At 40.1% G+C, this 17021-nt stretch overlaps 1 protein-coding gene across 2 annotated transcripts in view; it reads left to right on the forward strand.

Annotated features, from left to right (window-relative positions):
• The window catches only part of AFF2 (ALF transcription elongation factor 2), a 337074-nt gene that overhangs the window by 285766 nt on the left and 34287 nt on the right, over positions 1–17021 (forward strand). The window lies entirely within an intron of this gene.

A 17021-nucleotide genomic window follows, 5' to 3' on the forward strand; every position in this document is an offset into this window, starting at 1 on the left:
TCACAATAATCACTGCATTTTCAATAGGAATGATATAAAAGCAAATATCAAGGCCTCTGGCTGACAAAAGCAGAATACAGAGGGAAAATATGAAAATAGCAACTTACTTCAGCAATAAAGAGAGTATATTTTATACTGCAGTTTTTCTTTTTGTTAAATCATGACTTTCTAGTAAATGACATCCCAGAAGATATTTATCAAAGCAGGAAAGCACTAGAAAGGAGCACCCTGCATTCACTTTAATATTTTTCCTTTTCTTCTGACATTTTCTTGCCTAGAGATCTAATTCCATTAAATATGTACATTTTTGACTGGAAGACTTCTTCATGTATCTTTCAGATGAATCTTAAAAGTACATAAGGTCTGTAGGGCAGGTTTTTTTAAGTGCAAATGAGGCACACAGTAGAATATTGTCTATGAGGCTTTTCAAATTATTTATATTCCTGCAGTGCTTTACCTTTCTCTTTCTGTGATAATGATAAGGAAGAAGTGAAACTCCAATGCACCTTCTGTGGAGCACTGTCAAACAACATTAGTCATATTTAATATCTGACATACAGGAACTTACTTTGTCTGATCTCCATTTTTATTGGATTTATTAGACGTTATCGTGTCTGTAACTTTCTCTGATCCACATGGCACATCGCAGTGTTAAAACCCGTTAGGCCCATGATTGTTCAGTGTTAGAGCCCTGTTACGCTATTGTGAATGGTTATAAACTAATATTCGCTCATTAAACCTACTTTGCAGTACGTGTGAATCTGGGGTAGGAGTAATGACAGTTAAATGCTCTGCTGGCCCCCAGCCATGCCAGTCTGTGCTATTCTCCTGTAACCTTTCGAAGGTAGGTAGAGTTGGCCCTGTCGGTGCTGGGCTAGACCTCCTCTTCAGGTCACTCGGATGCTGTAGAAAGTGGTGTGGGGGCCATTAGGTGACTATTTTCCTCACGCTGGCATTGAAGCAATGACATGACGTTGTGTTAGGGGCCACTGTGCTGTAAGAGGTGCTGCTTCAGGTGTGGTATAAATCCAAGGTCCTGGCCATTTGCAGTCATTAAAGATTTCATTGCTCTCTCATAAGAATTAGAATTAAGGGTGTTAATCCTGCTGTCCTGGCCAAATTGCTGTTTGAGTAATTATAACCTGCCTAAATGTCTGCCATTCTGCTTCTGCTGCTGCTAATGTCACCCTCCTCTCATTATTGCTGAGAATCTCGTGCCTTATTTCACATTCCATGTTCAATACCTTATCCTCACAGTCATGCAGCGGTCATAGCCGTGCTTTACCAAGAAATGTTTAGAACTATGCTGATGTAAAGACCAGGAGGGTAAGACTTTGCTTTCCCTGGTTGTGTTGAGATGATGTTCAGTGAGTTAAACTTCTGCAGAAAAGGGAGGTCTTCAGCAGGAATAAGGAATGACAGAATGATCTATGAAGTCTCTTTACCAGGAATTTGAGACCTGACTAAGTCTTTCCGAAGTTTTTGCTGGGCCACATGTTTACATCCCCCATAGTGTTACCTGGCTCTAATACCAAAAAAAAAAAATCATGTGGTTAAGAGCTATATGAAGTATGAGGCCATGCTCAGCCCACAAACTCAGGCCCCCTCATTCCTATCCTAATAAAAATGGCACGTTTTTAAGCAGATCTGCTCTCTGCTGTCCTGGCTCCAGCTGCTTGCCTGCTCCAGCACTGTTTGGCAGTTCTTCTGTCTTATTCCAGGACTGTGGTGATGTGTCTGAGACCTGGTGTAGAGCACCAGGCCTGTGGAGCTAACTCCTACACAAAGGCAAGGGCTCATACTTCCTTTTAAAGGATAGAGTCTATCCCACCTCATTCTGGTGGCCAGCATCACCAGAAAGAAAGAACTGTTGCAAGCTATCTTGCCTATCCCACCTAAACATCTGTACTGCCTCAGATGACCAGCAGCTTCCCCTGATGTGAGCAGCAGCTATCGAAGCTGAGCAAGGTCAACAGAAAATGCCTTATTCCTGATTCTCTGTTACTGTCTTGCAGAAGTGCTGGGAAAGGCTGGGGGCATAGTTGCACTAAAAGAGTATATATAAATTGAACAAAATACAACAAAAATTAGGATTGCACCTACTCCCAGAAACTTGCAATATTTTTCTCAGAGCTGATACTTACCCCTTTCCAGAAATTTAGTTTACTGTTAGCTTACAAATTGCAGAATATAAATAAGCCTCATTTATGGTCACCGCTAAACCCCAAACAATTGACACTAGTGTATTAAAACATGGCACACTCCCAATGACAAACTGTTCCTGTGTACAAACTCTGTAGCTTTGTGGTTGCTCTTGGAGTTCAGCTCCTTATTAGACTTGGAGCTTGAAAGCATGGCCACAATTTTGGTGTCCACCTTCCCCAACAAAACTTCTCCTGTTTTTCATCCTTGCATATGCTGTTTTTGCTGTTGAACTTCATTCAAAGTTTAGTCTGCTATAATAATTTTGCCTTTGCCTGAATTTCCTGAAGTGTTTTTTAACTGATGTGTGCACTCTCAGTTTTCCTTCTCCTTCTCCTTCTTCTTCTTCTTCCCTTCCCTTTCTATATCTGTGGCCAATTGGTCCCACACTAGAAGGAAATATCCACCCTTTCTGTACTGGATTCCTTTTGTCCTCTGGCTAAGCAGAACTCTGCCATTCAGCAGTGAAGAAGGACGCTGTGAATAGGGTTGTTCCCTTTGTCCCTCACTGCCAGTTCAGGCCCTAGAAGTACAAACTAGAAGTACATAGGCTCTTCCTATTAAATGTGGTCTTCTCCAGTGTTTCTCCTGGGAGTCCGAGGTGCCAGCCAGTTCCTAATGTAATAAACCTCACAAACCTGCAGCCCACTGGGACCCCAGCCTTCTTATGGGCCTGTTTTTCCTGAGGTTCAGGAAAGCAGTTGGCTTTCTGTAATTGTTGCTGGGTTGTATGGAATTAGTTCCCTTTTCTGAGTCTTAGTTTGGCTTTCAACCAGCATTAAAATCTTCAGTAATAACTGCACTTGGCTTTTGAGAGGGCTGAATTCAAAGAATAAGTCATCTAATTTTGTTTGCTACAAGAAGTTATGATAAATTATAGTGCAGATGTTGAGTTATATCTGAGTCTTTTACCTGCTCAAGGAGTTTCTGTGCCTGCTGGCCTCTGCAATGTGTTGTCTGACAGCATCTCCCATCAGCTTGCTATATCCAAAAGTACTTGAACTGCTGCATTTTTAGTTGCATGGCAATCAGTGTCAGAAAAAAAAGTGTCTTTCAGTTTAACACTGCAAAAGACAAGAACTGCCCCTCCATGTTGCCTTCCCATGGGCTGCTTGGCTGCTATTCTTTTCCACATACACACGCCATCTCCAGATGTTTCAATAGCATCTCTGCTGATAAGTACTAGAAAGGCATCAATAAATAAAAGTGCAAAGTAAATAATCACTGTCAGTAGTAATATATAGTTGAGACAGCACCTTTTGAAATATGCAGAGGTGAGAGTCTGTGATCCCTTGAAGAACCAGGACCCAAGTACACTCTGCCATATGGCTACAGACACCTGTGGGATCCAATAAGACTGTCAGCAGTTTTTCATTTGCACTCACATAGCAGGATGCAAGGTGCATGCATCTCTTCGTGTCTTACATGTAAAACATCTAAAGACAATAGGTGAGACATTAGTAAGATAAGTATATGGCCAAGCCCCAAAGAGAGAATACAGATTGGTGCTAGGAAAAAATTAAATTCTATTTTGTTTTTAACAGTCTGCCACAGGAAACTGGTTAGGAGAAGGAATAAAGCCAAGTATGAGAAGCAGTTTCTTCTTTTCTCACAAGGTATTCCTCGCCTGAATCTCAGGAAGCCAAAAACAGCTACTGTAAAGCTTCTCTTGTCTCCACTATATTAGATAATTGTTAAATCCTTGTTTTCTTTTGTTCCTGTTTCTGCCATTGATAGCAGCCTGAGGGAAGAGGGGTGGGGAAATATGTTGCTCCTGCAAAACCATTGCAGGAAGAACGGCCAGGACATAAATGACACTGTTTTGGCTTCAAAAGGGTAAGCAGGTGTCTTAGGAGTCCCAGAAGAGCGATGTGCAAGCTTGTACAAACAACCTCAGAATCATGCCTGTTTGTTATTCACAGAAACAGAGTTGAAACCAGCTGAATTCCTCAGTTCCCAGAATTCAGATGGTGCACAATGGCCCATAATGAAGAGCACCTGTGCTTACCTCAATTACTATACAGAACCGAACAACAGCAAGAAGGGCTTTCAAGAATATATTTTCAATAATAGATTTAGTTATGTCTTTCATAATTGGATTCAAAAGCTCAAAATTTCATTTTGCAACTTGTTCGTGAAATTTGCATGAAAAAGTTTGGCATTTATTCAAAAGAAATACTCTATGAACAAGAAATTGCAGAACAGCCAACTGCTGGTAACTAAGCAGCCAAATTATAGTCCAAGCACTTGGCAAATACACCGTCTTTTTTATTATTTCAGTAATTGAATTTCTGTTAAAGCATAGAGCATAATTTAACATCAGGAATTTATTTATAATACAATAGTGTTTCAGTAATAAATGCATTATTATTGTCACTTTTAATGGAGCTTTATGTATTCCCTCAGAGACTATGTGGCAGACTCTGAGACAACCACTGCATCAGTGTTGTTTGTAGACAATTGAATTAATTGGAGACAGGGTCATTAACTCGACCTGAATACCTCTGATTGCTTCTGTAAATAAGGTTAGAGAGCAAATGGCTAATCTTTGTTGTCATTATAGATTCTTTTTACATTTTCACACTGCCTTGTATATTAAGATCATTTTGCTAAGCAGCTTTTTAGGCTGTCGTCGTGTTTACAGTATTGTCTTGCATGGCATACAACCATAATTGTATCAGACTTGCATTTCATTTCCCGTATCTATATAGAACATGATACTAGAGAGAGACCTATTCTGAATTGCAGCACATAAAAACCATTGGACCAACAAATTAATAAACCAAAATGAATAAACTGTAGCATTAAAAAATAATCAAATCACAAAACAAAAGTTGATTTTGTTTGCTTTTGTTTGAAAATTCCAACCTGTGAGACTTGCCAGTGATAACAGAGTGAGTCCGTTACTCGGCTGGGAACATGATCCACAAGGCCAGCTCCGTGTGTACCAGTCTGTAAGTTAAATGTCATCTGGACTTCTGGCTTGGATTTTCTTGGAAAATGAGCAGCAGGCTGTCACTTAAGTACAGCTAGAACACAGATATTTTTCATGGGGAGATCCAAAAAAGGTTGTGAGCACACTGTCCCATTTCTCAACAAACTTAATAAAGAATGAGGCCTGAAAAGCCTAGGCAGGCAGGCGTCAGGAACAAGAGACACCCTAAACTCAAGAATGAGGTCAGGTTCACGTTGAACTCGGTGATACCAGCCTGTCATCACTCCCATATTCCACCATATACTAAAAAAAAACCCTTTGCTTTCTCAGAAACAGTCTTGTAAAAGTGGAAAAAAACAGCTGGCGGTGTCTTGTAATATGCCTGGTATTTGCATGTATTTCTTTCATTCTAAATTTATATTCAAGATGGGCCTGAACCCAAACCCCAGATATGCAGTATGAGTTATCCAAACTCTGGAGCCAAGTGTGGGATCCTGAGTCCATCTGTAACCTAGATGATAAGTGATGTTTTATGAATTCAGATTCAAAAATAACAGCCTTTCCACTTCAAAACTAGCAAGTACAGCTTTCAGCTCCAAAACTCTGCCCATGTCAAACTCCCATTGACAGTCTGTTGGTGCAGGAATCCAGTCTGACTTCAGTGTGGTGGGAGGAACATGCTGCCACTCCGTGTTTTCTTTCAGCAGCCTTTGCACAACTCACTTGTAGGAACATTTAAGGATGTTATTTCATCTAAAAGGCAGAGGAAGAAATGAAGTATTGGATAGGATACTAAATTGTTCCAGAGTTTTGAAGGCATCATGTGGTTTTATATAGCAGAAGACTCTGCAGGATTAGTATCTCCAGTAAACAAGCAAATATTTCCATAAAGTCCAGGGGTTTACCCTGGCATTGGTACATGCAAATCTACAGCCTGGCTCTCCCAGCCTTGTAGGTTTTGCTCTGAAAAAGAAGAGAGGGATCAGCCAGGTAGTCTTCTTACTCTAGCTCAGTATTGTTCTGAAATTCAGAGTGAGGCTTTTTTCAGTTCTGAGCCCCAGTGTCTGCATCTCTCCCTGTGCATTTCTGGCTGTGTAAGCACCGGTGGGGCTTATCTTTGAGGCTTGCTACAGAAGCAGTCAGTTCTGCTGAGCCTCTTGGACCATTTGTACTCCCTTCCACTGCAGGGCTAGCTTTGGAGCTTTACCCTTGGTCAATTTAGATGCATCATCCTTGATATCCCAAATACTACAGGAAAAATTAGAGAGAATTTTTTAAATCTAATGTAGAAAATAAACAGGTAAATACTTCTCTACTTCGCTGCTGGTAGAGTGACATGTTGTCCTTGATTTTTGTCATTAAAGAGCAAGAGAGCTTCAGGTCTCATATAACAGGCAATTAACCACCATGCTACACCAGAGTATGGAGAGGTTGAGGCTGCCTGGGCAGCTGTGTGAAAAGCACATTTGCACCTTGCTAAAGCAATGATTATTGAGTTGAAAACAATAAAAAGTTCAAGGGAGAATGAACTTTATTATTTACTTCTGTGTTCATGCGGGGTTTGGGCCTTGCTGACCTTGGCTTGTCAGCAGACCTTCGACAAATCAGTGCTGATACAAGAACCATTCATCGGTTTGAGGAAAAAGAGATGGTGGTAATGTTGAAAAGTCCATTTATTTAAACTAAGGAACATGAGCATTCAGAATGAAAGCCTCTTAGCTGGAAGGTTTTTTAAACAGCTGAAATCAGTGAACAAATATTTTAACTAATCCTAAAGCCTGATGTCAATTATTTTGTTCTCATTGAGAAAATAGACAAAATTTGGCCTCTCTTAGTACCTTATTGACAAAATCTACATTGTCCTCAGGTTTGTGGTCACTCCAGTGCTCTTGTCCTGGCTCCCTCTCAGGGAATATATATGTTTGTTCGCAGCTCTCCCAGGTCAGGTTGTAACTGGCTCTGCCTTTGCTCATGCAGGGGAACCGGCAGCCCTGTTTCTCCCAGCCTGGATTAAAGAAGCAGGTAGTGTTACAGAGGGGACAGAGCACCCAAGTAACACTTCTGGAAGGCATCCAGTGCTGCAAGTGCTCCTTCTGGCAATCCCAACTAGTCTTTTCCATTTAAATCAAGCTGGCTTCAAACTTGCCCTCAGCGTGCACGCAGGAGGAGCAATGCTTTCGTGCGCCCGGTTTCGACATGGTGCCACGGGGCCCCGTCCCAGGAGGTGCCCCAGAAGCAGCAGCAGCTCCCAGTTGCCCATGTGCTCCTGAGAAGGGGATGCTGAAGCCAACAGGATCTCGCCTTTATTTTGGTGTAGACAAAAAAGGCTGAAAGGCAAGATTTTCAGCCAGATAACTTTAAAGAATTAAAGATTCTGTATTTCCTTTTGCTGTCAGTCAAAATAACAGGCATAGAAGATTCGGTTTAAAATAGCTGAGCCTTTTGACTTAAAGGGTTTTCATGTAGAAGATTTAAGATGTCAGGTTTAAACATGACACTGATAGTATTAGGCAGAGTATGGGAGCAGATTCTTGTAGTAACTGTCATTTTTTCTGACTGTTTATTAATGGTCTTTTGTGATTTATAGTGAATGTTGTGAAGGATCTTCAGGTCTATTTATCACTGAAAGAAGCACCTTTTTTTTCTTAACACGAATGTATGTCATAATTAGTGGTGGATGCTGCTTAAAGATTTAGCTCTGTCCTTAACATAAGATCCTTCCAGACAATATTTAATCCTAAATAGACTGAACATTTTTTTCATCAATCAAGGAGTGTATTACACAACCAGCAAAAATCAAGAGTAGTAGAAGGAGCTCACATTAGACAGAAGAATAGAAAGTCTAGATTTTTACTCCAGATAGAGTTTTTCATCCCGTTTTGAAATAAATTCTAAGGAAGACACCTGTGTTTCAACATTCACCTTTATTAATATTTTACTAGACAATTTTACTAGTAAATATTAATATTTACTAGACTTTTCTCCTTGTTCAAAAACAAGTCATGTGTCCTGAAGTACATCATTATATCCATGAAAGGCTGTGATGCTGTCCCAGAAATTCACTGTGTACTTTTAGAAATACTTCTTTAAAAACTATTTCAGAATAATTGCCTGTTGTTACTAAAGACCTTTTTACTATTATGACTGTAGCAGTGAACCTAAGTGTCTGCTTGTGTTTTTCATTAATGTTGTGTACTTCTGTGGCCCCCGTTACGCAACAACTTACATCTGATGAACATAAATATACTTGGAGTCTCGCAATACTATCTGTATTAAAAACACGGAAGAGGTACCACAAATTGAACTGTTTTGCCCACATTACCCATGTAATTCTGAAGAGAGCCAGAAATTCAATGAGTTATCCAAAGTCTCAGCGCAGTTCTGTGACCGCAAGGCTATCTTTCTTTACCCAGGCGCAGCAGTCATCTCCAGCAAGGGTGGAAATATTTGTGCCTTCATCATTTGTACATGCCTCCTAGCCTCGCTATGCCTCTAGCACCAATCCTGCTGTCTCACACTTTGTATAGGATATAGTGCATGGAGAACGCTACCAGTCTGTGAGCAAGTGAAGCTCATTTGGTAAAATATTACTCACTTTGCTTGTATTGGACTTTGTCTATATCTCTGGCCTTTTTCGTATTCCTTGCTTTATTCCTCATGCTGCCGACAACAGCCACAGTTGGAGCAACCTTGGGCCTTTTCTGAACGGATGGTTTTAACAGGCTGCAAAAGGCTGTTTCCCTGGCTTGTGGGAACTGATGTCCCTGGTTCATCTTCTTTGCTCTGGTCTGGACATGGTTATACTGACTGTCTGCTCCCAAGAGATTTCCCCAGAGAATAAATCCTCAGTCGGTTTCATGCGCTGACGTTGTGTCGCCTGTGCATAGTGCACAGGGGTGAATGGCTGTGTGCTGTAAAACTGGGGAAAATCAGGATATGCCTTTTGGCAATTTTTGATTTAAAATTTTTTTTTTCATTATTGAAAAGCTCAGAGGTATTGTTTTATATGTGGAAAGAAAAAGATCCTACTTTCTCATGTTTTCTGATTACTTCTGATTGGTTGCTTAGGATGTTAAAATTATCTTTTCTCGGGTATCAGAGAAGGCTGGAGATGTTGGGATTTTGGAGGCTTTATGTGGACCCATCTCCACTGATGTGTCTTGGTCCCATAGCTCCCAGGTGTGTTCCACTGGGTCCTGTAAGCTAAATCCTATTCCCTGTTAGAACTGAACTAGAACTGAGTCAGAACTGAATAGTATAGTTAATGTACAGTGTTATGTATCCAAGTTCCTGCCATTCATGAACAGGAAAAAAAGCCAATACTTTACTTATAGAGGTTCACTTCAGAGGAGGAGGCAACATTTTTTCATGAGCACACCTGGATTTTTTGTTGAAAGAAGTAAAATCAAAGTGCAAATAAGTGACTCATCAAAAAATATTTTATGTTCACCTTAAATTATGAATTAGTAGAGGGGTAAGTATATACCTGTTTGTTAACTTTCACAGAAAATCCACAAAATATTCTGAAAGATGCAGTATTCCACATTTCCATTTTGAAAAATAAATCCTTTTCTATGTATCAATACTCCTATCCAGCTTCATTCAGTATGGCAATATTGATATAATAAAATGGTTCCATTTACATCAAATGGGGCCCTTTGGAGTCTCACAGTAACAGATAGCATTCTTGTTCTTCTGCATGCCAAACAAACTGTAGCACATCAGGCCATAGTACAAGCAGTACTCTCTGACACTTGAAACCATTCCCTAAAATATTGTATATCAAAAAGTCTACAAACATTGCATTGTCTGCATAATATCACGCTCACAAAATTGTTTCCAAACTCTGAGGTGAGCAGAGTGATGCATGCACAAATCATGGATATAATATTGCTTTTAATATGTGAAATTCCCTTCCCTTTCCTGTCAAGTGCGTATAAGAACACTGTGAAATTGGAAGGAGAGCTATTACCATACCAATAGTTCAGAAAGTTTTTATGTGCACCGTTGGGGATGTGCCATTAAAATTCCTCCTCTTCTGCTATTTGTTTTTTATAATTTCATAGACAGTTTGATGTGTTACACCTGTGCTTTAACATAGGTGTGATTAAGAGTCAGAGCTTACTGTAGCCCAGCAATAAAACCAGGAAAAAGGTCAGAATAAGATTCATCAGTAGAAACAGTACCATGCTTAAAGTCACATTGCAGATGTATATGCACAGTTCCACCTAGGATTTGTGGCTAATGTAATTCTTTATTGGAAGGCTTTGACCTTGTTACGAATTCTTGGCAGCTTTTCCCCACTCTATTCATTACTAATGCAAGCTGTCAGTCACTTTAGTTCTGCTTTGACATAGATTGTGGCTCATAGGAGTTAGCTCTGTCATTCTTTTTATTTCTTTCATCTTTACTATCCTTTTTTATGGTCTTTAAAGCTGGAAGTATAAAAGGGTTGTATGTATGTGAAAAAAAAATCTGTTTCACTAACTCTGTCAACCTAGTTATAAACAGTCTTTGATTAAAACAGTTACTTTTGAACACTATAATATGACAATGTGGCTTTTTACATACAACATCTTGTAAATTACCCTCCCCCTCAAAATAAATCAGAACTCATATTTGCATTACAGTGTTCAGGATTGATACAGGCTGCCACATCCTGAATAGCATATTATAGAGGTTTTCCTTCTCTATGTGTTTTGACATGACAGAACCATCAGAAGTGATGTCTTATTATGAGCACTAGTGTTAGCTAAAGTAACAATTTCCACACCTTATTTCTGAAATGAAATAAACCTGGGTGCTGGTTAATATTTAAAAAGGACTTGATCCCGGTTTTCAGTTCCTGTGTCAACCTGATCTTTGAAAGTTTAGATTTGAATCCTGCCAGCCTGGTGATAAATAATTTAATACTAACCAATGGAAAGGCAGTGAGCAAATCATTCAGAGCAATCATTTTCTTTAAAATGCAATCTAGTGGCAGTCATATATAAGTTTGAAGATATAGACATGAACAATTCATTGTAAAAAAATAGACAGCTCCCTTTCGAATTAGAGGAGAATATTACTTCCTGGTAATGGGGTAAGAATAGAAGAGAAATAAAACTTCATTATTGAGCAGTTATGGTATTAAATTCTGACACTAAATATTAATCTGCAAGGTGCTGCTCTATTATTCTCTGCTAGAATAATGAAGCAGGTTTTTTGAACATTTACACAGAATGCAGCCATCCCAGTGACTCCTGCTAATGGCCTTCACGTTCATACTGTTTCTCTGTAGAAATGGGCCTTCTGGAGGAGAGATTGGGCTAGATTCTGAAAAGCTGAAGGAGAATAAAGAGTAGTGAGAGGGAGAACAATAGCATCCCCCAAGACTGAGGTTACAATATACCTTTGTAGATGATGTAGTGTGGTTGTGGTGCACAAAAATCTTAGCACTGGGTCCCCATTTTTCAGTGCCCTGTGCAATCAGAGCCTTTGTTCTGAAAAATTTACAGTTTAAATAGGCAAGTCAGATAAAGGGTAGGCAACATAATCCCCCTTTTACTCGGCAGGAACTGATGCACAGAAATATTTTTTCTCAGACACAAAGCAAAATTCATCCAAGTCCCAATCCAGTGCCTTAGCAGGAAGACCAACCATTCTCTATAGTCTGCAGCCTCTTTTCCAGTACAGACCTTCCCCTTTCCCTATTTTGTTTGGTTAAACTTTCCCTACAAATAGACTTGTTCAGTAAAGCAGCCTTTGTAGAGCACTGCTTCCTGTGAAAATACATTGCCAGCATTGATATACTGTTGACTCATTGGTCAGTTCCCATATACATTTTCCCACTGCCCAGCAGTGCCCTGCTTTCTCAAAGTTTACATTTCGATTTCTGGATAGAGCAATGGAACAAGTGGCCAATTCACCATTACCCAGAAAGGAAGGATTGGGGTGAATAAGCTATTGTTGGAGAGCACAGCCAATTTGCCAAATTCTCTTCACAGCGATCAACCTGGCTCCATCTAATTGGTGGAAAAGTTCAGGCAGTTATCTAAGGACTTGTTATGAATTTTTGTTCTTTGAGGAATTTTACTGTAGTAGTCTGAATTATACATTTCTTTTACACATGTATTTACAGGGTAAAAAGTTTATTATTTTTCTTACTAGAGGGTAATGAGTTTTAGTATCTCACATTATCTTTGTTGTAACTACCAGGTTTAATCTTGAAAATCATTTATTACAATATTAGAGTAAATGATGTGTTGAAAATAATATAACAGTCTAGATGACAACAACAAAAAAAAGTGTAAATTGCACATTGGCCTTCAGTTCTCTAGGCAACATAATAATCCAGACATATAATAACGCCACTGCTTTAATTGGCATTGGAAAAGGAGTCCATGAGTTACAAAAACAGATGAAGTGAAGGAAGACACTTAAATTTAAGCAGATCACCCACATCAGTGAACCACAGCAAAAGAAAGACTATTGGTGTGTTTGATTAGCTTGATACATTCCCCACGAGGAACTGTCAGCAGTTGGCTCTAATGCCTGCTCTTGACAGATGCCACACACCTGCAAGTCTCAGTAGCTCTGCACTTCAAACCCTTGAGCTCGAAAGTGCAGAAAACCACTGCCAGATACCAGTGATACTTGTGTTTGTCCCGTCCAAGACATTTCTCATCTTGCACTTTATGCCCGCACTGTGCATAGTAATGCTGCCGAGCAGCAAGGGACATGGGAAGTGTCACGCGCTGCAGAAGCAGGAAGAAGGGCAGCAGGAACGCTGCAGAATGGCTTCCTTCCAGCTTGCTTCCCAATGCGCAGGTCTGCTGTATCTGCTGCACTTGCCCGGTACCAGTCAGGCAACCAGAAATGCTTACTTGTCTGCCTGTGGGCAGCTGGAGGCATTACCATGGTGGGCTTTGCTGGCAACGGAGATCTGGTTCTCCTCCCACTTACAGCAGAGATGTCACTCCAGTGGTTTCCATCCTATCATGATAGGAGCAGAGGTGTCAATCCAGGAGCTCCCATCCTGCCCCAGTAAGGGAGAACCAAGTCTGGGGAGGGGAGAGCAGCTGCTCATTCAGCTGGTGTGGAGGACGGGGAGCCTTGCTGCTGTGTCCTGTGTTTTTTTTCCCTCGCAAATAGCACATGTGTGGTTGCTGTTGCAAGTCAGGGTAGATCATGTATGACTACTGTGCAGAACTCAGCTCAGGCAGAGCACGCAGGGTTTGGAAAATGTGAAGAATAAAATGAAAAATGGGACCAAACCGATGTTCCCATTAATGACAGAAAGGCCTTGCAGTTACAGAGTTTGACAGGCCTGCCATGAGTACGAGAATGATCATAATACCGCTAATGTTTGTTTTGTGTGTTTGGATTGCAAGCTCTTTGGCCCAAGGACTGTGTCTCATCATGTATTTACACAGATCCCAGCACAGCAGGTCACTGGTCTTGGTAGGGGCCTCCCATCCCAAGTGATAATAATGAACTGGCTTTCTTCTGGCCGTTATTTACCCAAATAACACTGTGTTCCATTGTGCAGCATTGTTTTTATTAATTTTTTTTTCCGTTCAAATGAAATAAAAACATTGTCCACCCAAACACTGAGGAACAATATGAGTGCTCATCTCCTGCTGCGAAATAAAAATTCAGGAGTTTCAAATATCAGTGCTTCCTGCCCCCTTTAGTCACTTTGAGGACTTGTGTCTGATGATAAAATGCTTTAAATCCATTTTAAACCTTGTCTGGGCTGGCATTCCTTGCCAGCGTCTTAGCAACCCAACAAAGCTTGCTTTGAAAGTCTCTTAGAGAGGCAACCCCCAGTTCATGTAGTTGATACTGTTGTGAAGAAGTCCCATTTTATTTGTGTAACAGCTGCTTGAATGCGCGTTTGCAGAATCTGTCCCAGAATCTGTGAAAACACGTGATGTAAGTTTAAAGCTGAAGAAGCCTTTGGGAAGAGTGCAAACCAACCAGTTCTTTTTAACTACTAGATGCATTTTATTTAAGAAAAACGCAGAAGACGACCTATAATCTCTCCATTAAATTCATTTTCTTCTTGGAAGCAAGGATTCTTTCCCATGCACTTGTGTATGAAAGGTCTGTATATTTTCTTCTGCTGAACAGCATTATTAGAAGTTGATTGTGCATGTAGCTATATGCAAGATCTCACTATCTTTAGCTTTGTGAGATGCTGGGAAAGGCATTTCAGGTCTTATCTGACTGTGTTACAATGCATACAAACAGAGTTACACTCAAACTACATGGTGAAAAGTGAATACTTCTACTTTAAAAATCTAGTTCAGCAGTGATGTCTGCAGCATGACAACTGCCTGATGTAGCCAAGGCATAATTTTATTATCCCAGATGAAAGACAAATATGACCTCATTGTGTTTTGTATGAAAAACATTATTTTGAGTTTCCTGCAAGCTTGCTGAGCTGTGTTATTCAGTAATGTTTGGCATGTGATAACTTTTCTGAGGCTGGTGTGCAGCAAGATAGAAAATAAGGCCAGGTTGGAGCTGCCGTCTATTTGCACGTTTTGTACTTGCTCTCGGAGCTCTGTGTCGGATGGTTACAGCCTGCTATGGGACAAATCCCGTCGTTTTGTATGAGCACGTCCTGGCCACGGGGTCGGTTCTCCTCCGGAGTGCCGACAGGCCGAGGTTGTAGTTAAAGGCTGGAGAGGTCTGGGCCCTTGCTGCGGTGGGGTCTGGTTTCTCCTTCCCTGAGCCACCGTAAGAGCTGGTGTTCCTTAAATCAGATACCTTAATGACAACAAACTTCCAAGCACTGACAACAAAGCATTTTTTTAGGTGGAGTAACACCTGCTCTCCAGGGACTGGCGTGCACCACGGGGCCAGGTGCCTGGCCACTGCGCTCTCTGGCCACTGCGCTCTCCAGGGGTCCGGGGGTGGCTGAGCACCTCGCCGCCTTCGGAGCTGGCTGCCCGCGAGAAAGCGGAGTTGCAGCGAGGAGGAAACATCAGAGTTTCAGTGTTTTCTTCTCTACCATTTTGGGGTGAAAAGAGAAAATAGGAATGAAACCGGTGAAGCTCACAGATTTAGGAAAAAAATATTCTGACATTTCCATATTATAGCTGCACTGTTCTGATCATTCCCTGCATAACAGTTTTTTCAAGGCCGGTGTTTCAGTTTGATTTTTCAGAATGGAAGTTTGGGAATCCTTGAAGATTTGTCTCTTTTTTCTTGTTCTTTCTTCCTGCAGATGAGTGTAACGAAGTAGGAAAACTCAGATTTCATCTATTTTTAGTTTTTTCCTTAAAGAAAATGTAAGGACAAAATTGCAAGATAATGAATTGAAAGTCAAACTGCCCCACAGACACACACACTTCTCCATTGTTCTGGTTCCCTTTTTTTTTTTTTTTTTTTTTTACAATAAAAAGAAGTGAAAAATGTATTTCCCTACACATTCTTGCATTTCACTAAAAAGGAGGGATTAAAAAAAAGAAAAAAGTGGAAAAAATGGTTTCTAAACATTGAAATTAAATACGAGTTGTAAGATCAATTTTTTAATTCAGCAATGTTTAATTTTCCATAATACTTTAGGAAATTTCCATTTTTTAAAATTATCTCTTCTTTTGATTTACCTTTTCCTTCCAACTGAAATTTTGTAACTAGCTCCATGAGAGTCGGTTGAGTGAAGAACCTCTAGAAGAAGAAAAAAAAAAGTATATGCATCTAATGAGCAACAAAGTTAGTGATCTGTAGCAATTACCCAAGTGAGTAATTTTGTTTCATTAATGCACCTTGAAGCACCAAGCTGTTTTGGCAATGGGCACTGCAGGGCCATTGCAATGCTCAAAGAGACAGTTACGGTACCAACCACCGGGTAAGGGATAGGTTTACCAGGAAGGAGGGAGAGAGAAAGTAGCTTAGCGTATGAAGAAATTAAAGACCATATATTAGTGTCACGGAAGCCAATGGCAATCCTTCTAAAGACTGTAGTGGAGCAGGATCAGACTCTAGTTTATTCTGGCCTTCCCAACTTCCAGTTTCGTGGTTAGTGTATTTTTCAAGAGGGCATTTTGATGTGCATAGCATTTCGCTTTGAAAGGTGAAGGAGGGCATGTACACGGTTTGTTTGAATCCTTCTTGGAGAAAAGTAGAAAAGCAGGTAGTAGCAATGAAGGCAAAGCAGTGTTATAACTCCTAGGCTTCTCCTGATGATTCGATGTGGGACACACACATCATATGATATGTTAAAGTGAAGTATTGAATATCCATAAAGGAGAACTAGCAAATGGTGTCAATTTTCAAACACTTTGCTTTGTCAGCTTCACAAATTTAAAATCAATCATCAAAAAGACTCTGTATAGATCAGCTGAAGAGACATAAAACCTTATGGCTATCTCCCTGACAAAAAATTTAAAATTAAACATGAGTTTATAAAGACTCTGGCAAAATTCTATAATACTAAAAACAGGGGTCATCCAACCTCTCAGTTTTGAAATAAATGCTGAGGAAAAACAATGACACGCAGTGCTCTGCTAATAAATACATCTTGGAGAACAACCAAACACACTGAAAAATAGATTTCGTAGAGAGGTGTATTTTTAACATGAACTCCATTTTCTCACTGCATTATCATAAACATGAGAGAAAAGGCAGCTACAAATAAAAAAATCCTAGGCAGTCCCTGGAGAGTTGTCAAAAAATATGTAGTTTTAGTACACCACAGTATAAAAGTATTCATTAAAATTAATTTTTAAAGTGTCCTGTCCAATATGAGTTGCCTGGTGTCCTTCCTTTGATCATAAATTATAGATGAACTGGTAAAAAACGAAGAAACCACGTTTCCATTAATAAATTATTTAAACGTGATTGTTAGTTTTTGCAATCATTGGGCTAATAAGCTCCAGCTTGTGACACTAAA

The sequence above is a fragment of the Apteryx mantelli genome, chromosome 13 (assembly GCF_036417845.1).
Source record: "Apteryx mantelli isolate bAptMan1 chromosome 13, bAptMan1.hap1, whole genome shotgun sequence".
NCBI lineage: Eukaryota > Metazoa > Chordata > Aves > Apterygiformes > Apterygidae > Apteryx > Apteryx mantelli.